Source organism: Taudactylus pleione, unplaced genomic scaffold, assembly GCF_031769625.1.
Source record: "Taudactylus pleione unplaced genomic scaffold, aTauple2 ptg000473l, whole genome shotgun sequence".
Taxonomy (NCBI): domain Eukaryota; kingdom Metazoa; phylum Chordata; class Amphibia; order Anura; family Myobatrachidae; genus Taudactylus; species Taudactylus pleione.
The window spans coordinates 6,386,201-6,408,172 of record NW_028284875.1 but is presented as its reverse complement, the minus strand read 5'-3'; the positions used below and the strand labels follow the sequence as shown (position 1 = coordinate 6,408,172).

The 21,972-nt window shown below is 33.7% G+C and overlaps 10 non-coding genes across 10 annotated transcripts; all 10 read right to left on the bottom strand.

The window, feature by feature from the left end:
* Positions 1 to 1,137: 1,137 nt before the first annotated feature.
* Positions 1,138 to 1,230, bottom strand: TRNAI-UAU (transfer RNA isoleucine (anticodon UAU)). The gene is given in 2 exon segments: positions 1,138 to 1,173; positions 1,193 to 1,230. It is a non-coding gene; the product is annotated as a tRNA-Ile (tRNA).
* A 1,418-nt stretch (positions 1,231 to 2,648) lies between these two features.
* TRNAI-UAU (transfer RNA isoleucine (anticodon UAU)) lies at positions 2,649 to 2,741 on the bottom strand. Its single transcript is given in 2 exon segments — positions 2,649 to 2,684; positions 2,704 to 2,741. It is a non-coding gene; the product is annotated as a tRNA-Ile (tRNA).
* Positions 2,742 to 4,160: 1,419 nt separating this feature from the next.
* TRNAI-UAU (transfer RNA isoleucine (anticodon UAU)) lies at positions 4,161 to 4,253 on the bottom strand. Its single transcript is given in 2 exon segments — positions 4,161 to 4,196; positions 4,216 to 4,253. It is a non-coding gene; the product is annotated as a tRNA-Ile (tRNA).
* A 1,419-nt stretch (positions 4,254 to 5,672) lies between these two features.
* Positions 5,673 to 5,765, bottom strand: TRNAI-UAU (transfer RNA isoleucine (anticodon UAU)). The gene is given in 2 exon segments: positions 5,673 to 5,708; positions 5,728 to 5,765. It is a non-coding gene; the product is annotated as a tRNA-Ile (tRNA).
* Positions 5,766 to 7,184: 1,419 nt separating this feature from the next.
* On the bottom strand, positions 7,185 to 7,277 carry TRNAI-UAU (transfer RNA isoleucine (anticodon UAU)). The gene is given in 2 exon segments: positions 7,185 to 7,220; positions 7,240 to 7,277. It is a non-coding gene; the product is annotated as a tRNA-Ile (tRNA).
* Positions 7,278 to 8,696: 1,419 nt separating this feature from the next.
* TRNAI-UAU (transfer RNA isoleucine (anticodon UAU)) lies at positions 8,697 to 8,789 on the bottom strand. Its single transcript is given in 2 exon segments — positions 8,697 to 8,732; positions 8,752 to 8,789. It is a non-coding gene; the product is annotated as a tRNA-Ile (tRNA).
* A 1,420-nt stretch (positions 8,790 to 10,209) lies between these two features.
* TRNAI-UAU (transfer RNA isoleucine (anticodon UAU)) lies at positions 10,210 to 10,302 on the bottom strand. Its single transcript is given in 2 exon segments — positions 10,210 to 10,245; positions 10,265 to 10,302. It is a non-coding gene; the product is annotated as a tRNA-Ile (tRNA).
* A 1,419-nt stretch (positions 10,303 to 11,721) lies between these two features.
* TRNAI-UAU (transfer RNA isoleucine (anticodon UAU)) lies at positions 11,722 to 11,814 on the bottom strand. Its single transcript is given in 2 exon segments — positions 11,722 to 11,757; positions 11,777 to 11,814. It is a non-coding gene; the product is annotated as a tRNA-Ile (tRNA).
* A 2,911-nt stretch (positions 11,815 to 14,725) lies between these two features.
* On the bottom strand, positions 14,726 to 14,818 carry TRNAI-UAU (transfer RNA isoleucine (anticodon UAU)). The gene is given in 2 exon segments: positions 14,726 to 14,761; positions 14,781 to 14,818. It is a non-coding gene; the product is annotated as a tRNA-Ile (tRNA).
* Positions 14,819 to 17,737: 2,919 nt separating this feature from the next.
* TRNAI-UAU (transfer RNA isoleucine (anticodon UAU)) lies at positions 17,738 to 17,830 on the bottom strand. The gene is given in 2 exon segments: positions 17,738 to 17,773; positions 17,793 to 17,830. It is a non-coding gene; the product is annotated as a tRNA-Ile (tRNA).
* Between the last annotated feature and the right edge of the window lie 4,142 nt (positions 17,831 to 21,972).

Below are 21,972 nucleotides of genomic sequence, written 5' to 3'. Positions count from 1 at the left end.
TGTTTATAAATAATTCCTGTTTATTTATCTTAAATAATATTTGCCATAAATATATGTAACTTCAAAGTTGCATAGGGAAAATATACACTATATTACCAAAAAGTGCAGTATCTTTAAATAAAAATAAGTTAAATCTCACTTGTGCTCTATATTTAAAGGTAAACATTGTTTTTTTGGTCTGTAGCACCTAAATTGTCAGTAAAGTCAGTGTCCAATGAAATATAAAAAGCAGAAAATTACCCTTTTGATGACATGGATGAAAGGACTTCAAGAAACCCATCAGCAATTGCCATAGACATTGTTATTTTGTAGCCACTCTGATATTAAATTGCAATTAAAACTTAATAGGTATGTTTTTATATATATGGATTTCATGCAATACCATTAAGACAGTCACCTGCATTGAAAAAAAGCACAACTTCTAGAATGAGAATGAGCATCAAAGGAACATGCATCCTAGATGAGACTTGAAGCCACTGTCCCAGGTGATAGCAAACTTATCCGGAAACTAATCCACAATGTCATCAGCATAAATGTCTGCTTTTAGATACAGGGCCATAATTTTGCAAGCTGAACAGTACCGGATTGTTAAGCAGATAAAAGTTTCTGGTGGAGCCATTTGTGCAGTATCAAGCAAGAATAAAGGGAACATCTCCAGTAATTATATGAATGAAATAAAGCCCAGATGAGACTTGAAACCACAATCCCTAGCTTAGGAGGCTAGTGCCTTATCCATTAGGCCAGTGGGGCTTAGTAACATCTTTGTGTGAAACTGATTTTTTCATTAGTATAATCATTAATTGTTGCGATATAGGAAAGCCGTTTATTTGTGTTCTTTGCTTTACAAATCCCAGCATGAAATGTGATTGTACTAACCAGACCTAATAGTGTGGACCCTCATGTTACATTGCAGCAAAACAGATTGATGCAACTCTTTTACCAATAAAGAGGTAGTCTTTTGCATTCCATTTTGTTGACTAACTAAAGTAATGTTTACACTGCATATGAACCAAAGCAGATGTGTGTACTGGTACCTTAAAAACAGTCATGTTTGTGATTTTTTTCTGCCTTCATATCAGGATGTTCAGGTAGCAGATGATAATTATTAACTGATGACATTAGAAAAAAAATTACATTTGCTCCAGGTGAGGCTTGAACTCACAACCTCGGCATTGCTCAACAGATACTGTCTTATAAGTACCGCGCGCTAACCGATTGCGCCACAGGAGCACATGGTCAAAGTGCATTATTTTTAGTTGAGTGATTCTAGCATCGAGTTGACTAAGTATATTAACTTGGTTTATTAATTTTAAATTAGTTACTTTTTAAATCCACTAAACTACTGCACCCAATACTAAAGTACCTAATAAAAGTAATATTCTAATCATAAGGTAATCAATTATATTGTGCATTTGTGTTATTGCCCAGTTTTATGTATCCTTAGGTGTATATTGCAATGAATTCATGCCATTGCTGTACAGTTCAATAATATCAAAATTGTAAAATAATTCCTGTTTATAAATAATTCCTGTTTATTTATCTTAAATAATATTTGCTATAAGTATATGTAACTTCAATGTTGCATAGGGAAAATATACACTATAATACCAAAAAGTGCAGTATCTTTAAATAAAAATAAGTTAAATCTCACTTGTGCTCTATATTTAAAGGTAAACATTGTTTTTTTGGTCTGTAGCACCTAAATTGTCAGTAAAGTCAGTGTCCAAAGAAATATAAAAAGCAGAAAATTACCCTTTTGATGACATGGATGAAAGGACTTCAAGAAACCCATCAGCAATTGCCATAGACATTGTTATTTTGTAGCCACTCTGATATTAAATTGCAATTAAAACTTAATAGGTATGTTTTGGTATATATGGATTTCATGCAATACCATTAAGACAGTCACCTGCATTGAAAAAAACCATAACTTCTAGAATGAGAATGAGCATCAAAGGAACATGCATCCTAGATGAGACTTGAAGCCACTGTCCCAGGTGATAGCAAACTTATCCGGAAACTAATCCACAATGTCATCAGGATAAATGTCTGCTTTTAGATACAGGGCCATAATTTTGCAAGCTGAACAGTACCGGATTGTTAAGCAGATAAAAGTTTCTGGTGGAGCCATTTGTGCAGTATCAAGCAAGAATAAAAGGAACATCTCCAGTAATTATATGGATGAAATAAAGCCCAGATGAGACTTGAAACCACAATCCCTAGCTTAGGAGGCCAGTGCCTTATCCATTAGGCCAGTGGGGCTTAGTAACATCTTTGTGTGAAACTGATTTTTTCATTAGTATAATCATTAATTGTTGCGATATAGGAAAGCCGTTTATTTGTGTTCTTTGCTTTACAAATCCCAGCATGAAATGTGATTGTACTAACCAGACCTAATAGTGTGGACCCTCATGTTACATTGCAGCAAAACAGATTGATGCAACTCTTTTACCAATAAAGAGGTAGTCTTTTGCATTCCATTTTGTTGACTAACTAAAGTAATGTTTACAGTGCATATGAACCAAAGCAGATGTGTGTACTGGTACCTTAAAAACAGTCATGTTTGTGATTTTTTCTGCCTTCATATCAGGATGTTCAGGTACCAGATGATAATCATTAACTGATGACATTAGAAAAAAAATTAAATTTGCTCCAGGTGAGGCTTGAACTCACAACCTCGGCATTGCTCAACAGATACTGTCTTATAAGTACCGTGCGCTAACAGATTGCGCCACAGGAGCACATGGTCAAAGTGTATTATTTTTAGCTGAGTGATTTTAGCATCGAGTTGACTAAGTATATTAACTTGGTTTATTAATTTTAAATTAGTTACTTTTTAAATCCACTAAACTACTGCACCCAATACTAAAGTACCTAATAAAAGTAATATTCTAATCATAAGTTAATCAATTATATTGTGCATTTGTGTTATTGCCCAGTTTTATGTATCCTTAGGTGTATATTGCAATGAATTCATGCCATTGCTGTACAGTTCAATATTATCAAAATTGTAAAATAATTCCTGTTTATAAATAATTCCTGTTTATTTATCTTAAATAATATTTGCCATAAATATATGTAACTTCAAAGTTGCATAGGGAAAATATACACTATATTACCAAAAAGTGCAGTATCTTTAAATAAAAATAAGTTAAATCTCACTTGTGCTCTATATTTAAAGGTAAACATTGTTTTTTTGGTCTGTAGCACCTAAATTGTCAGTATAGTCAGTGTCCAAAGAAATATAAAAAGCAGAAAATTACCCTTTTGATGACATGGATGAAAGGACTTCAAGAAACCCATCAGCAATTGCCATAGACATTGTTATTTTGTAGCCACTCTGATATTAAATTGCAATTAAAACTTAATAGGTATGTTTTGGTATATATGGATTTCATGCAATACCATTAAGACAGTCACCTGCATTGAAAAAAACCATAACTTCTAGAATGAGAATGAGCATCAAAGGAACATGCATCCTAGATGAGACTTGAAGCCACTGTCCCAGGTGATAGCAAACTTATCCGGAAACTAATCCACAATGTCATCAGGATAAATGTCTGCTTTTAGATACAGGGCCATAATTTTGCAAGCTGAACAGTACCGGATTGTTAAGCAGATAAAAGTTTCTGGTGGAGCCATTTGTGCAGTATCAAGCAAGAATAAAAGGAACATCTCCAGTAATTATATGGATGAAATAAAGCCCAGATGAGACTTGAAACCACAATCCCTAGCTTAGGAGGCTAGTGCCTTATCCATTAGGCCAGTGGGGCTTAGTAACATCTTTGTGTGAAACTGATTTTTTCATTAGTATAATCATTAATTGTTGCGATATAGGAAAGCCGTTTATTTGTGTTCTTTGCTTTACAAATCCCTGCATGAAATGTGATTGTACTAACCAGACCTAATAGTGTGGACCCTCATGTTACATTGCAGCAAAACAGATTGATGCAACTCTTTTACCAATAAAGAGGTAGTCTTTTGCATTCCATTTTGTTGACTAACTAAAGTAATGTTTACAGTGCATATGAACCAAAGCAGATGTGTGTACTGGTACCTTAAAAACAGTCATGTTTGTGATTTTTTTCTGCCTTCATATCAGGATGTTCAGGTAGCAGATGATAATCATTAACTGATGACATTAGAAAAAAAATTACATTTGCTCCAGGTGAGGCTTGAACTCACAACCTCGGCATTGCTCAACAGATACTGTCTTATAAGTACCATGCGCTAACCGATTGCGCCACAGGAGCACATGGTCAAAGTGTATTATTTTTAGTTGAGTGATTTTAGCATCAAGTTGACTAAGTATATTAACTTGGTTTATTAATTTTAAATTAGTTACTTTTTAAATCCACTAAACTACTGCACCCAATACTAAAGTACCTAATAAAAGTAATATTCTAATCATAAGTTAATCAATTATATTGTGCATTTGTGTTATTGCCCAGTTTTATGTATCCTTAGGTGTATATTGCAATGAATTCATGCCATTGCTGTACAGTTCAATATTATCAAAATTGTAAAATAATTCCTGTTTATAAATAATTCCTGTTTATTTATCTTAAATAATATTTGCCATAAATATATGTAACTTCAAAGTTGCATAGGGAAAATATACACTATATTACCAAAAAGTGCAGTATCTTTAAATAAAAATAAGTTAAATCTCACTTGTGCTCTATATTTAAAGGTAAACATTGTTTTTTTGGTCTGTAGCACCTAAATTGTCAGTAAAGTCAGTGTCCAAAGAAATATAAAAAGCAGAAAATTACCCTTTTGATGACATGGATGAAAGGACTTCAAGAAACCCATCAGCAATTGCCATAGAAATTGTTATTTTGTAGCCACTCTGATATTAAATTGCAATTAAAACTTAATAGGTATGTTTTTATATATATGGATTTCATGCAATACCATTAAGACAGTCACCTGCATTGAAAAAAAGCACAACTTCTAGAATGAGAATGAGCATCAAAGGAACATGCATCCTAGATGAGACTTGAAGCCACTGTCCCAGGTGATAGCAAACTTATCCGGAAACTAATCCACAATGTCATCAGCATAAATGTCTGCTTTTAGATACAGGGCCATAATTTTGCAAGCTGAACAGTACCGGATTGTTAAGCAGATAAAAGTTTCTGGTGGAGCCATTTGTGCAGTATCAAGCAAGAATAAAGGGAACATCTCCAGTAATTATATGAATGAAATAAAGCCCAGATGAGACTTGAAACCACAATCCCTAGCTTAGGAGGCTAGTGCCTTATCCATTAGGCCAGTGGGGCTTAGTAACATCTTTGTGTGAAACTGATTTTTTCATTAGTATAATCATTAATTGTTGCGATATAGGAAAGCCGTTTATTTGTGTTCTTTGCTTTACAAATCCCAGCATGAAATGTGATTGTACTAACCAGACCTAATAGTGTGGACCCTCATGTTACATTGCAGCAAAACAGATTGATGCAACTCTTTTACCAATAAAGAGGTAGTCTTTTGCATTCCATTTTGTTGACTAACTAAAGTAATGTTTACACTGCATATGAACCAAAGCAGATGTGTGTACTGGTACCTTAAAAACAGTCATGTTTGTGATTTTTTTCTGCCTTCATATCAGGATGTTCAGGTAGCAGATGATAATTATTAACTGATGACATTAGAAAAAAAATTACATTTGCTCCAGGTGAGGCTTGAACTCACAACCTCGGCATTGCTCAACAGATACTGTCTTATAAGTACCGCGCGCTAACCGATTGCGCCACAGGAGCACATGGTCAAAGTGCATTATTTTTAGTTGAGTGATTCTAGCATCGAGTTGACTAAGTATATTAACTTGGTTTATTAATTTTAAATTAGTTACTTTTTAAATCCACTAAACTACTGCACCCAATACTAAAGTACCTAATAAAAGTAATATTCTAATCATAAGGTAATCAATTATATTGTGCATTTGTGTTATTGCCCAGTTTTATGTATCCTTAGGTGTATATTGCAATGAATTCATGCCATTGCTGTACAGTTCAATATTATCAAAATTGTAAAATAATTCCTGTTTATAAATAATTCCTGTTTATTTATCTTAAATAATATTTGCTATAAGTATATGTAACTTCAATGTTGCATAGGGAAAATATACACTATAATACCAAAAAGTGCAGTATCTTTAAATAAAAATAAGTTAAATCTCACTTGTGCTCTATATTTAAAGGTAAACATTGTTTTTTTGGTCTGTAGCACCTAAATTGTCAGTAAAGTCAGTGTCCAAAGAAATATAAAAAGCAGAAAATTACCCTTTTGATGACATGGATGAAAGGACTTCAAGAAACCCATCAGCAATTGCCATAGACATTGTTATTTTGTAGCCACTCTGATATTAAATTGCAATTAAAACTTAATAGGTATGTTTTGGTATATATGGATTTCATGCAATACCATTAAGACAGTCACCTGCATTGAAAAAAAACATAACTTCTAGAATGAGAATGAGCATCAAAGGAACATGCATCCTAGATGAGACTTGAAGCCACTGTCCCAGGTGATAGCAAACTTATCCGGAAACTAATCCACAATGTCATCAGGATAAATGTCTGCTTTTAGATACAGGGCCATAATTTTGCAAGCTGAACAGTACCGGATTGTTAAGCAGATAAAAGTTTCTGGTGGAGCCATTTGTGCAGTATCAAGCAAGAATAAAGGGAACATCTCCAGTAATTATATGGATGAAATAAAGCCCAGATGAGACTTGAAACCACAATCCCTAGCTTAGGAGGCCAGTGCCTTATCCATTAGGCCAGTGGGGCTTAGTAACATCTTTGTGTGAAACTGATTTTTTCATTAGTATAATCATTAATTGTTGCGATATAGGAAAGCCGTTTATTTGTGTTCTTTGCTTTACAAATCCCAGCATGAAATGTGATTGTACTAACCAGACCTAATAGTGTGGACCCTCATGTTACATTGCAGCAAAACAGATTGATGCAACTCTTTTACCAATAAAGAGGTAGTCTTTTGCATTCCATTTTGTTGACTAACTAAAGTAATGTTTACAGTGCATATGAACCAAAGCAGATGTGTGTACTGGTACCTTAAAAACAGTCATGTTTGTGATTTTTTTCTGCCTTCATATCAGGATGTTCAGGTAGCAGATGATAATCATTAACTGATGACATTAGAAAAAAAATTACATTTGCTCCAGGTGAGGCTTGAACTCACAACCTCGGCATTGCTCAACAGATACTGTCTTATAAGTACCGCGCGCTAACCGATTGCGCCACAGGAGCACATGGTCAAAGTGCATTATTTTTAGTTGAGTGATTCTAGCATCGAGTTGACTAAGTATATTAACTTGGTTTATTAATTTTAAATTAGTTACTTTTTAAATCCACTAAACTACTGCACCCAATACTAAAGTACCTAATAAAAGTAATATTCTAATCATAAGGTAATCAATTATATTGTGCATTTGTGTTATTGCCCAGTTTTATGTATCCTTAGGTGTATATTGCAATGAATTCATGCCATTGCTGTACAGTTCAATATTATCAAAATTGTAAAATAATTCCTGTTTATAAATAATTCCTGTTTATTTATCTTAAATAATATTTGCTATAAGTATGTGTAACTTCAATGTTGCATAGGGAAAATATACACTATAATACCAAAAAGTGCAGTATCTTTAAATAAAAATAAGTTAAATCTCACTTGTGCTCTATATTTAAAGGTAAACATTGTTTTTTTGGTCTGTAGCACCTAAATTGTCAGTAAAGTCAGTGTCCAAAGAAATATAAAAAGCAGAAAATTACCCTTTTGATGACATGGATGAAAGGACTTCAAGAAACCCATCAGCAATTGCCATAGACATTGTTATTTTGTAGCCACTCTGATATTAAATTGCAATTAAAACTTAATAGGTATGTTTTGGTATATATGGATTTCATGCAATACCATTAAGACAGTCACCTGCATTGAAAAAAAACATAACTTCTAGAATGAGAATGAGCATCAAAGGAACATGCATCCTAGATGAGACTTGAAGCCACTGTCCCAGGTGATAGCAAACTTATCCGGAAACTAATCCACAATGTCATCAGGATAAATGTCTGCTTTTAGATACAGGGCCATAATTTTGCAAGCTGAACAGTACCGGATTGTTAAGCAGATAAAAGTTTCTGGTGGAGCCATTTGTGCAGTATCAAGTAAGAATAAAGGGAACATCTCCAGTAATTATATGGATGAAATAAAGCCCAGATGAGATTTGAAACCACAATCCCTAGCTTAGGAGGCCAGTGCCTTATCCATTAGGCCAGTGGGGCTTAGTAACATCTTTGTGTGAAACTGATTTTTTCATTAGTATAATCATTAATTGTTGCGATATAGGAAAGCCGTTTATTTGTGTTCTTTGCTTTACAAATCCCAGCATGAAATGTGATTGTACTAACCAGACCTAATAGTGTGGACCCTCATGTTACATTGCAGCAAAACAGATTGATGCAACTATTTTACCAATAAAGAGGTAGTCTTTTGCATTCCATTTTGTTGACTAACTAAAGTAATGTTTACAGTGCATATGAACCAAAGCAGATGTGTGTACTGGTACCTTAAAAACAGTCATGTTTGTGATTTTTTTCTGCCTTCATATCAGGATGTTCAGGTAGCAGATGATAATCATTAACTGATGACATTAGAAAAAAAATTACATTTGCTCCAGGTGAGGCTTGAACTCACAACCTCGGCATTGCTCAACAGATACTGTCTTATAAGTACTGCGTGCTGACCGATTGCACCACAGGAGCACATAGTCAAAGTGTATTATTTTTAGTTGAGTGATTTTAGCATCGAGTTGACTAAGTATATTAACTTGGTTTATTAATTTTAAATTAGTTACTTTGTAAATCCACTAAACTACTGCACCCAATACTAAAGTACCTAATCAAAGTAATATTCTAATCATAAGTTAATCAATTATATTGTGCATTTGTGTTATTGCCCAGTTTTATGTATCCTTAGGTGTATATTGCAATGAATTCATGCCATTGCTGTACAGTTCAATATTATCAAAATTGTAAAATAATTCCTGTTTATAAATAATTCCTGTTTATTTATCTTAAATAATATTTGCTATAAATATATGTAACTTCAATGTTGCATAGGGAAAATATACACTATAATACCAAAAAGTGCAGTATCTTTAAATAAAAATAAGTTAAATCTCACTTGTGCTCTATATTTAAAGGTAAACATTGTTTTTTTGGTCTGTAGCACCTAATTTGTCAGTAAAGTCAGTGTCCAAAGAAATATAAAAAGCAGAAAATTACCCTTTTGATGACATGGATGAAAGGACTTCAAGAAACCCATCAGCAATTGCCATAGACATTGTTATTTTGTAGCCACTCTGATATTAAATTGCAATTAAAACTTAATAGGTATGTTTTGGTATATATGGATTTCATGCAATACCATTAAGACAGTCACCAACATTGAAAAAAAGCATAACTTGTAGAATGAGAATGAGCATCAAAGGAACATGTATCCTAGATGTGACTTGAAGCCACTGTCCCAGGTGATAGCAAACTTATCCGGAAACTAATCCACAATGTCATCAGGATAAATGTCTGCTTTTAGATACAGGGCCATAATTTTGCAAGCTGAACAGTACCGGATTGTTAAGCAGATAAAAGTTTCTGGTGGAGCCATTTGTGCAGTATCAAGCAAGAATAAAGGGAATATCTCCAGTAATTATATGGATGAAATAAAGCCCAGATGAGACTTGAAACCACAATCCTTAGCTTAGGAGGCCAGTGCCTTATCCATTAGGCCAGTGGGGCTTAGTAACATCTTTGTGTGAAACTGATTTTTTCATTAGTATAATCATTAATTGTTGCGATATAGGAAAGCCGTTTATTTGTGTTCTTTGCTTTACAAATCCCAGCATGAAATGTGATTGTACTAACCAGACCTAATAGTGTGGACCCTCATGTTACATTGCAGCAAAACAGATTGATGCAACTCTTTTACCAATAAAGAGGTAGTCTTTTGCATTCCATTTTGTTGACTAACTAAAGTAATGTTTACAGTGCATATGAACCAAAGCAGATGTGTGTACTGGTACCTTAAAAACAGTCATGTTTGTGATTTTTTTCTGCCTTCATATCAGGATGTTCAGGTAGCAGATGATAATCATTAACTGATGACATTAGAAAAAAAAATTACATTTGCTCCAGGTGAGGCTTGAACTCACAACCTCGGCATTGCTCAACAGATACTGTCTTATAAGTACCGCGCGCTAACTGATTGCGCCACAGGAGCACATGGTCAAAGTGCATTATTTTTAGTTGAGTGATTTTAGCATCGAGTTGACTAAGTATATTAACTTGGTTTATTAATTTTAAATTAGTTACTTTTTAAATCCACTAAACTACTGCACCCAATACTAAAGTACCTAATAAAAGTAATATTCTAATCATAAGTTAATCAATTATATTGTGCATTTGTGTTATTGCCCAGTTTTATGTATCCTTAGGTGTATATTGCAATGAATTCATGCCATTGCTGTACAGTTCAATATTATCAAAATTGTAAAATAATTCCTGTTTATAAATAATTCCTGTTTATTTATCTTAAATAATATTTGCTATAAATATATGTAACTTCAATGTTGCATAGGGAAAATATACACTATAATACCAAAAAGTGCAGTATCTTTAAATAAAAATAAGTTAAATCTCACTTGTGCTCTATATTTAAAGGTAAACATTGTTTTTTTGGTCTGTAGCACCTAAATTGTCAGTAAAGTCAGTGTCCAAAGAAATATAAAAAGCAGAAAATTACCCTTTTGATGACATGGATGAAAGGACTTCAAGAAACCCATCAGCAATTGCCATAGACATTGTTATTTTGTAGCCACTCTGATATTAAATTGCAATTAAAACTTAATAGATATGTTTTGGTATATATGGATTTCATGCAATACCATTAAGACAGTCACCTGCATTGAAAAAAAGCATAACTTCTAGAATGAGAATGAGCATCAAAGGAACATGCATCCTAGATGAGACTTGAAGCCACTGTCCCAGGTGATAGCAAACTTATCCGGAAACTAATCCACAATGTCATCAGGATAAATGTCTGCTTTTAGATACACGGCCATAATTTTGCAAGCTGAACAGTACCGGATTGTTAAGCAGATAAAAGTTTCTGGTGGAGCCATTTGTGCAGTATCAAGCAAGAATAAAGGGAACATCTCCAGTAATTATATGGATGAAATAAAGCCCAGATGAGACTTGAAACCACAATCCCTAGCTTAGGAGGCCAGTGCCTTATCCATTAGGCCAGTGGGGCTTAGTAACATCTTTGTGTGAAACTGATTTTTTCATTAGTATAATCATTAATTGTTGCAATATAGGAAAGCCGTTTATTTGTGTTCTTTGCTTTACAAATCCCAGCATGAAATGTGATTGTACTAACCAGACCTAATAGTGTGGACCCTCATGTTACATTGCAGCAAAACAGATTGATGCAACTCTTTTACCAATAAAGAGGTAGTCTTTTGCATTCCATTTTGTTGACTAACTAAAGTAATGTTTACAGTGCATATGAACCAAAGCAGATGTGTGTACTGGTACCTTAAAAACAGTCATGTTTGTGATTTTTTTCTGCCTTCATATCAGGATGTTCAGGTAGCAGATGATAATCATTAACTGATGACATTAGAAAAAAAATTACATTTGCTCCAGGTGAGGCATGAACTCACAACCTCGGCATTGCTCAACAGATACTGTCTTATAAGTACCGCGCGCTAACCGATTGCGCCACAGGAGCACATGGTCAAAGTGTATTATTTTTAGTTGAGTGATTTTAGCATCGAGTTGACTAAGTATATTAACTTGGTTTATTAATTTTAAATTAGTTACTTTTTAAATCCACTAAACTGCCGCACCCAATACTAAAGTACCTAATAAAAGTAATATTCTAATCATAACTTAAACAATTATATTGTGCATTTGTGTTATTGCCCAGTTTTATGTATCCTTAGGTGTATATTGCAATTAATTCATGCCATTGCTGTACAGTTCAATATTATCAAAATTGTAAAATAATTCCTGTTTATAAATAATTCCTGTTTATTTATCTTAAATAATATTTGCTATAAATATATGTAACTTCAATGTTGCATAGGGAAAATATACACTATAATACCAAAAAGTGCAGTATCTTTAAATACAAATAAGTTAAATCTCACTTGTGCTCTATATTTAAAGGTAAACATTGTTTTTTTGGTCTGTAGCACCTAAATTGTCAGTATAGTCAGTGTCCAAAGAAATATAAAAAGCAGAAAATTACCCTTTTGATGACATGGATGAAAGGACTTCAAGAAACCCATCAGCAATTGCCATAGACATTGTTATTTTGTAGCCACTCTGATATTAAATTGCAATTAAAACTTAATAGGTATGTTTTGGTATATATGGATTTCATGCAATACCATTAAGACAGTCACCTGCATTGAAAAAAAGCATAACTTCTAGAATGAGAATGAGCATCAAAGGAACATGCATCCTAGATGAGACTTGAAGCCACTGTCCCAGGTGATAGCAAACTTATCCGGAAACTAATCCACAATGTCATCAGGATAAATGTCTGCTTTTAGATACAGGGCCATAATTTTGCAAGCTGAACAGTACCGGATTGTTAAGCAGATAAAAGTTTCTGGTGGAGCCATTTGTGCAGTATCAAGCAAGAGTAAAGGGAACATCTCCAGTAATTATATGGATGAAATAAAGCCCAGATGAGACTTGAAACCACAATCCCTAGCTTAGGAGGCCAGTGCCTTATCCATTAGGCCAGTGGGGCTTAGTAACATCTTTGTGTGAAACTGATTTTTTCATTAGTATAATCATTAATTGTTGCGATATAGGAAAGCCATTTATTTGTGTTTACAAATCCCAGCATGAAATGTGATTGTACTAACCAGACCTAATAGTGTGGACCCTCATGTTACATTGCAGCAAAACAGATTGATGCAACTCTTTTACCAATAAAGAGGTAGTCTTTTGCATTCCATTTTGTTGACTAACTAAAGTAATGTTTACAGTGCATATGAACCAAAGCAGATGTGTGTACTGGTACCTTAAAAACAGTCATGTTTGTGATTTTTTTCTGCCTTCATATCAGGATGTTCAGGTAGCAGATGATAATCATTAACTGATGACATTAGAAAAAAAATTACATTTGCTCCAGTTGAGGCTTGAACTCACAACCTCGGCATTGCTCAACAGATACTGTCTTATAAGTACCGCGCACTGACCGATTGCACCACACGCGCACATGGTCAAAGTGTATTATTTTTAGCTGAGTGATTTTAGCATCGAGTTGACTAAGTATATTAACTTGGTTTATTAATTTTAAATTAGTTACTTTTTAAATCCACTAAACTACTGCACCCAATACTAAAGTACCTAATAAAAGTAATATTCTAATCATTATATTGTGCATTTGTGTTATTGCCCAGTTTTATGTATCCTTAGGTGTATATTGCAATGAATTCATGCCATTGCTGTACAGTTCAATATTATCAAAATTGTAAAATAATTCCTGTTTATAAATAATTCCTGTTTATTTATCTTAAATAATATTTGCTATAAATATATGTAACTTCAATGTTGCATATGGAAAATATACACTATAATACCAAAAAGTGCAGTATCTTTAAATAAAAATAAGTTAAATCTCACTTGTGCTCTATATTTAAAGGTAAACATTGTTTTTTTGGTCTGTAGCACCTAAATTGTCAGTAAAGTCAGTGTCCAAAGAAATATAAAAAGCAGAAAATTACCCTTTTGATGACATGGATGAAAGGACTTCAAGAAACCCATCAGCAATTGCCATAGACATTGTTATTTTGTAGCCACTCTGATATTAAATTGCAATTAAAACTTAATAGGTATGTTTTGGTATATATGGATTTCATGCAATACCATGAAGACAGTCACCTGCATTGAAAAAAAGCATAACTTCTAGAATGAGAATGAGCATCAAAGGAACATGCATCCTAGATGAGACTTGAAGCCACTGTCCCAGGTGATAGCAAACTTATCCGGAAACTAATCCACAATGTCATCAGGATAAATGTCTGCTTTTAGATACAGGGCCATAATTTTGCAAGCTGAACAGTACCGGATTGTTAAGCAGATAAAAGTTTCTGGTGGAGCCATTTGTGCAGTATCAAGCAAGAATAAAGGGAACATCTCCAGTAATTATATGGATGAAATAAAGCCCAGATGAGACTTGAAACCACAATCCCTAGCTTAGGAGGCCAGTGCCTTATCCATTAGGCCAGTGGGGCTTAGTAACATCTTTGTGTGAAACTGATTTTTTCATTAGTATAATCATTAATTGTTGCGATATAGGAAATCCGTTTATTTGTGTTCTTTGCTTTACAAATCCCAGCATGAAATGTGATTGTACTAACCAGACCTAATAGTGTGGACCCTCATGTTACATTGCAGCAAAACAGATTGATGCAACTCTTTTACCAATAGAGAGGTAGTCTTTTGCATTCCATTTTGTTGACTAACTAAAGTAATGTTTACAGTGCATATGAACCAAAGCAGATGTGTGTACTGGTACCTTAAAAACAGTCATGTTTGTGATTTTTTTCTGCCTTCATATCAGGATGTTCAGGTAGCAGATGATAATCATTAACTGATGACATTAGAAAAAAAATTTCATTTGCTCCAGGTGAGGCTTGAACTCACAACCTCGGCATTGCTCAACAGATACTGTCTTATAAGTACTGCGCGCTGACCGATTGCACCACAGGAGCACATGGTCAAAGTGTATTATTTTTAGTTGAGTGATTTTAGCATCGAGTTGACTAAGTATATTAACTTGGTTTATTAATTTTAAATTAGTTACTTTTTAAATCCACTAAACTACTGCACCCAATACTAAAGTACCTAATAAAAGTAATATTCTAATCATAAGTTAATCAATTATATTGTGCATTTGTGTTATTGCCCAGTTTTATGTATCCTTAGGTGTATATTGCAATGAATTCATGCCATTGCTGTACAGTTCAATATTATCAAAATTGTAAAATAATTCCTGTTTATAAATAATTCCTGTTTATTTATCTTAAATAATATTTGCTATAAATATATGTAACTTCAATGTTGCATAGGGAAAATATACACTATAATACCAAAAAGTGCAGTATCTTTAAATACAAATAAGTTAAATCTCACTTGTGCTCTATATTTAAAGGTAAACATTGTTTTTTTGGTCTGTAGCACCTAAATTGTCAGTATAGTCAGTGTCCAAAGAAATATAAAAAGCAGAAAATTACCCTTTTGATGACATGGATGAAAGGACTTCAAGAAACCCATCAGCAATTGCCATAGACATTGTTATTTTGTAGCCACTCTGATATTAAATTGCAATTAAAACTTAATAGGTATGTTTTGGTATATATGGATTTCATGCAATACCATTAAGACAGTCACCTGCATTGAAAAAAAGCATAACTTCTAGAATGAGAATGAGCATCAAAGGAACATGCATCCTAGATGAGACTTGAAGCCACTGTCCCAGGTGATAGCAAACTTATCCGGAAACTAATCCACAATGTCATCAGGATAAATGTCTGCTTTTAGATACAGGGCCATAATTTTGCAAGCTGAACAGTACCGGATTGTTAAGCAGATAAAAGTTTCTGGTGGAGCCATTTGTGCAGTATCAAGCAAGAATAAAGGGAACATCTCCAGTAATTATATGGATGAAATAAAGCCCAGATGAGACTTGAAACCACAATCCCTAGCTTAGGAGGCCAGTGCCTTATCCATTAGGCCAGTGGGGCTTAGTAACATCTTTGTGTGAAACTGATTTTTTCATTAGTATAATCATTAATTGTTGCGATATAGGAAATCCGTTTATTTGTGTTCTTTGCTTTACAAATCCCAGCATGAAATGTGATTGTACTAACCAGACCTAATAGTGTGGACCCTCATGTTACATTGCAGCAAAACAGATTGATGCAACTCTTTTACCAATAAAGAGGTAGTCTTTTGCATTCCATTTTGTTGACTAACTAAAGTAATGTTTACAGTGCATATGAACCAAAGCAGATGTGTGTACTGGTACCTTAAAAACAGTCATGTTTGTGATTTTTTTCTGCCTTCATATCAGGATGTTCAGGTAGCAGATGATAATCATTAACTGATGACATTAGAAAAAAAATTACATTTGCTCCAGTTGAGGCTTGAACTCACAACCTCGGCATTGCTCAACAGATACTGTCTTATAAGTACCGCGCACTGACCGATTGCACCACACGCGCACATGGTCAAAGTGTATTATTTTTAGCTGAGTGATTTTAGCATCGAGTTGACTAAGTATATTAACTTGGTTTATTAATTTTAAATTAGTTACTTTTTAAATCCACTAAACTACTGCACCCAATACTAAAGTACCTAATAAAAGTAATATTCTAATCATTATATTGTGCATTTGTGTTATTGCCCAGTTTTATGTATCCTTAGGTGTATATTGCAATGAATTCATGCCATTGCTGTACAGTTCAATATTATCAAAATTGTAAAATAATTCCTGTTTATAAATAATTCCTGTTTATTTATCTTAAATAATATTTGCTATAAATATATGTAACTTCAATGTTGCATATGGAAAATATACACTATAATACCAAAAAGTGCAGTATCTTTAAATAAAAATAAGTTAAATCTCACTTGTGCTCTATATTTAAAGGTAAACATTGTTTTTTTGGTCTGTAGCACCTAAATTGTCAGTAAAGTCAGTGTCCAAAGAAATATAAAAAGCAGAAAATTACCCTTTTGATGACATGGATGAAAGGACTTCAAGAAACCCATCAGCAATTGCCATAGACATTGTTATTTTGTAGCCACTCTGATATTAAATTGCAATTAAAACTTAATAGGTATGTTTTGGTATATATGGATTTCATGCAATACCATTAAGACAGTCACCTGCATTGAAAAAAAGCATAACTTCTAGAATGAGAATGAGCATCAAAGGAACATGCATCCTAGATGAGACTTGAAGCCACTGTCCCAGGTGATAGCAAACTTATCCGGAAACTAATCCACAATGTCATCAGGATAAATGTCTGCTTTTAGATACACGGCCATAATTTTGCAAGCTGAACAGTACCGGATTGTTAAGCAGATAAAAGTTTCTGGTGGAGCCATTTGTGCAGTATCAAGCAAGAATAAAGGGAACATCTCCAGTAATTATATGGATGAAATAAAGCCCAGATGAGACTTGAAACCACAATCCCTAGCTTAGGAGGCCAGTGCCTTATCCATTAGGCCAGTGGGGCTTAGTAACATCTTTGTGTGAAACTGATTTTTTCATTAGTATAATCATTAATTGTTGCGATATAGGAAAGCCATTTATTTGTGTTCTTTGCTTTACAAATCCCAGCATGAAATGTGATTGTACTAACCAGACCTAATAGTGTGGACCCTCATGTTACATTGCAGCAAAACAGATTGATGCAACTCTTTTACCAATAAAGAGGTAGTCTTTTGCATTCCATTTTGTTGACTAACTAAAGTAATGTTTACAGTGCATATGAACCAAAGCAGATGTGTGTACTGGTACCTTAAAAACAGTCATGTTTGTGATTTTTTTCTGCCTTCATATCAGGATGTTCAGGTAGCAGATGATAATCATTAACTGATGACATTAGAAAAAAAATTACATTTGCTCCAGGTGAGGCATGAACTCACAACCTCGGCATTGCTCAACAGATACTGTCTTATAAGTACCGCGCGCTAACCGATTGCGCCACAGGAGCACATGGTCAAAGTGTATTATTTTTAGTTGAGTGATTTTAGCATCGAGTTGACTAAGTATATTAACTTGGTTTATTAATTTTAAATTAGTTACTTTTTAAATCCACTAAACTGCCGCACCCAATACTAAAGTACCTAATAAAAGTAATATTCTAATCATAAGTTAATCAATTATATTGTGCATTTGTGTTATTGCCCAGTTTTATGTATCCTTAGGTGTATATTGCAATGAATTCATGCCATTGCTGTACAGTTCAATATTATCAAAATTGTAAAATAATTCCTGTTTATAAATAATTCCTGTTTATTTATCTTAAATAATATTTGCTATAAATATATGTAACTTCAATGTTGCATAGGGAAAATATACACTATAATACCAAAAAGTGCAGTATCTTTAAATACAAATAAGTTAAATCTCACTTGTGCTCTATATTTAAAGGTAAACATTGTTTTTTTGGTCTGTAGCACCTAAATTGTCAGTATAGTCAGTGTCCAAAGAAATATAAAAAGCAGAAAATTACCCTTTTGATGACATGGATGAAAGGACTTCAAGAAACCCATCAGCAATTGCCATAGACATTGTTATTTTGTAGCCACTCTGATATTAAATTGCAATTAAAACTTAATAGGTATGTTTTGGTATATATGGATTTCATGCAATACCATTAAGACAGTCACCTGCATTGAAAAAAAGCATAACTTCTAGAATGAGAATGAGCATCAAAGGAACATGCATCCTAGATGAGACTTGAAGCCACTGTCCCAGGTGATAGCAAACTTATCCGGAAACTAATCCACAATGTCATCAGGATAAATGTCTGCTTTTAGATACAGGGCCATAATTTTGCAAGCTGAACAGTACCGGATTGTTAAGCAGATAAAAGTTTCTGGTGGAGCCATTTGTGCAGTATCAAGCAAGAATAAAGGGAACATCTCCAGTAATTATATGGATGAAATAAAGCCCAGATGAGACTTGAAACCACAATCCCTAGCTTAGGAGGCCAGTGCCTTATCCATTAGGCCAGTGGGGCTTAGTAACATCTTTGTGTGAAACTGATTTTTTCATTAGTATAATCATTAATTGTTGCGATATAGGAAAGCCATTTATTTGTGTTTACAAATCCCAGCATGAAATGTGATTGTACTAACCAGACCTAATAGTGTGGACCCTCATGTTACATTGCAGCAAAACAGATTGATGCAACTCTTTTACCAATAAAGAGGTAGTCTTTTGCATTCCATTTTGTTGACTAACTAAAGTAATGTTTACAGTGCATATGAACCAAAGCAGATGTGTGTACTGGTACCTTAAAAACAGTCATGTTTGTGATTTTTTTCTGCCTTCATATCAGGATGTTCAGGTAGCAGATGATAATCATTAACTGATGACATTAGAAAAAAAATTACATTTGCTCCAGTTGAGGCTTGAACTCACAACCTCGGCATTGCTCAACAGATACTGTCTTATAAGTACCGCGCACTGACCGATTGCACCACACGCACACATGGTCAAAGTGTATTATTTTTAGCTGAGTGATTTTAGCATCGAGTTGACTAAGTATATTAACTTGGTTTATTAATTTTAAATTAGTTACTTTTTAAATCCACTAAACTACTGCACCCAATACTAAAGTACCTAATAAAAGTAATATTCTAATCATTATATTGTGCATTTGTGTTATTGCCCAGTTTTATGTATCCTTAGGTGTATATTGCAATGAATTCATGCCATTGCTGTACAGTTCAATATTATCAAAATTGTAAAATAATTCCTGTTTATAAATAATTCCTGTTTATTTATCTTAAATAATATTTGCTATAAATATATGTAACTTCAATGTTGCATAGGGAAAATATACACTATAATACCAAAAAGTGCAGTATCTTTAAATACAAATAAGTTAAATCTCACTTGTGCTCTATATTTAAAGGTAAACATTGTTTTTTTGGTCTGTAGCACCTAAATTGTCAGTATAGTCAGTGTCCAAAGAAATATAAAAAGCAGAAAATTACCCTTTTGATGACATGGATGAAAGGACTTCAAGAAACCCATCAGCAATTGCCATAGACATTGTTATTTTGTAGCCACTCTGATATTAAATTGCAATTAAAACTTAATAGGTATGTTTTAGTATATATGGATTTCATGCAATACCATTAAGACAGTCACCTGCATTGAAAAAAAGCATAACTTCTAGAATGAGAATGAGCATCAAAGGAACATGCATCCTAGATGAGACTTGAAGCCACTGTCCCAGGTGATAGCAAACTTATCCGGAAACTAATCCACAATGTCATCAGGATAAATGTCTGCTTTTAGATACAGGGCCATAATTTTGCAAGCTGAACAGTACCGGATTGTTAAGCAGATAAAAGTTTCTGGTGGAGCCATTTGTGCAGTATCAAGCAAGAATAAAGGGAACATCTCCAGTAATTATATGGATGAAATAAAGCCCAGATGAGACTTGAAACCACAATCCCTAGCTTAGGAGGCCAGTGCCTTATCCATTAGGCCAGTGGGGCTTAGTAACATCTTTGTGTGAAACTGATTTTTTCATTAGTATAATCATTAATTGTTGCGATATAGGAAAGCCATTTATTTGTGTTTACAAATCCCAGCATGAAATGTGATTGTACTAACCAGACCTAATAGTGTGGACCCTCATGTTACATTGCAGCAAAACAGATTGATGCAACTCTTTTACCAATAAAGAGGTAGTCTTTTGCATTCCATTTTGTTGACTAACTAAAGTAATGTTTACAGTGCATATGAACCAAAGCAGATGTGTGTACTGGTACCTTAAAAACAGTCATGTTTGTGATTTTTTTCTGCCTTCATATCAGGATGTTCAGGTAGCAGATGATAATCATTAACTGATGACATTAGAAAAAAAATTACATTTGCTCCAGTTGAGGCTTGAACTCACAACCTCGGCATTGCTCAACAGATACTGTCTTATAAGTACCGCGCACTGACCGATTGCACCACACGCGCACATGGTCAAAGTGTATTATTTTTAGCTGAGTGATTTTAGCATCGAGTTGACTAAGTATATTAACTTGGTTTATTAATTTTAAATTAGTTACTTTTTAAATCCACTAAACTACTGCACCCAATACTAAAGTACCTAATAAAAGTAATATTCTAATCATTATATTGTGCATTTGTGTTATTGCCCAGTTTTATGTATCCTTAAGTGTATATTGCAATGAATTCATGCCATTGCTGTACAGTTCAATATTATCAAAATTGTAAAATAATTCCTGTTTATAAATAATTCCTGTTTATTTATCTTAAATAATATTTGCTATAAATATATGTAACTTCAATGTTGCATATGGAAAATATACACTATAATACCAAAAAGTGCAGTATCTTTAAATAAAAATAAGTTAAATCTCACTTGTGCTCTATATTTAAAGGTAAACATTGTTTTTTTGGTCTGTAGCACCTAAATTGTCAGTAAAGTCAGTGTCCAAAGAAATATAAAAAGCAGAAAATTACCCTTTTGATGACATGGATGAAAGGACTTCAAGAAACCCATCAGCAATTGCCATAGACATTGTTATTTTGTAGCCACTCTGATATTAAATTGCAATTAAAACTTAATAGGTATGTTTTGGTATATATGGATTTCATGCAATACCATTAAGACAGTCACCTGCATTGAAAAAAAGCATAACTTCTAGAATGAGAATGAGCATCAAAGGAACATGCATCCTAGATGAGACTTGAAGCCACTGTCCCAGGTGATAGCAAACTTATCCGGAAACTAATCCACAATGTCATCAGGATAAATGTCTGCTTTTAGATACAGGGCCATAATTTTGCAAGCTGAACAGTACCGGATTGTTAAGCAGATAAAAGTTTCTGGTGGAGCCATTTGTGCAGTATCAAGCAAGAATAAAGGGAACATCTCCAGTAATTATATGGATGAAATAAAGCCCAGATGAGACTTGAAACCACAATCCCTAGCTTAGGAGGCCAGTGCCTTATCCATTAGGCCAGTGGGGCTTAGTAACATCTTTGTGTGAAACTGATTTTTTCATTAGTATAATCATTAATTGTTGCGATATAGGAAATCCGTTTATTTGTGTTCTTTGCTTTACAAATCCCAGCATGAAATGTGATTGTACTAAC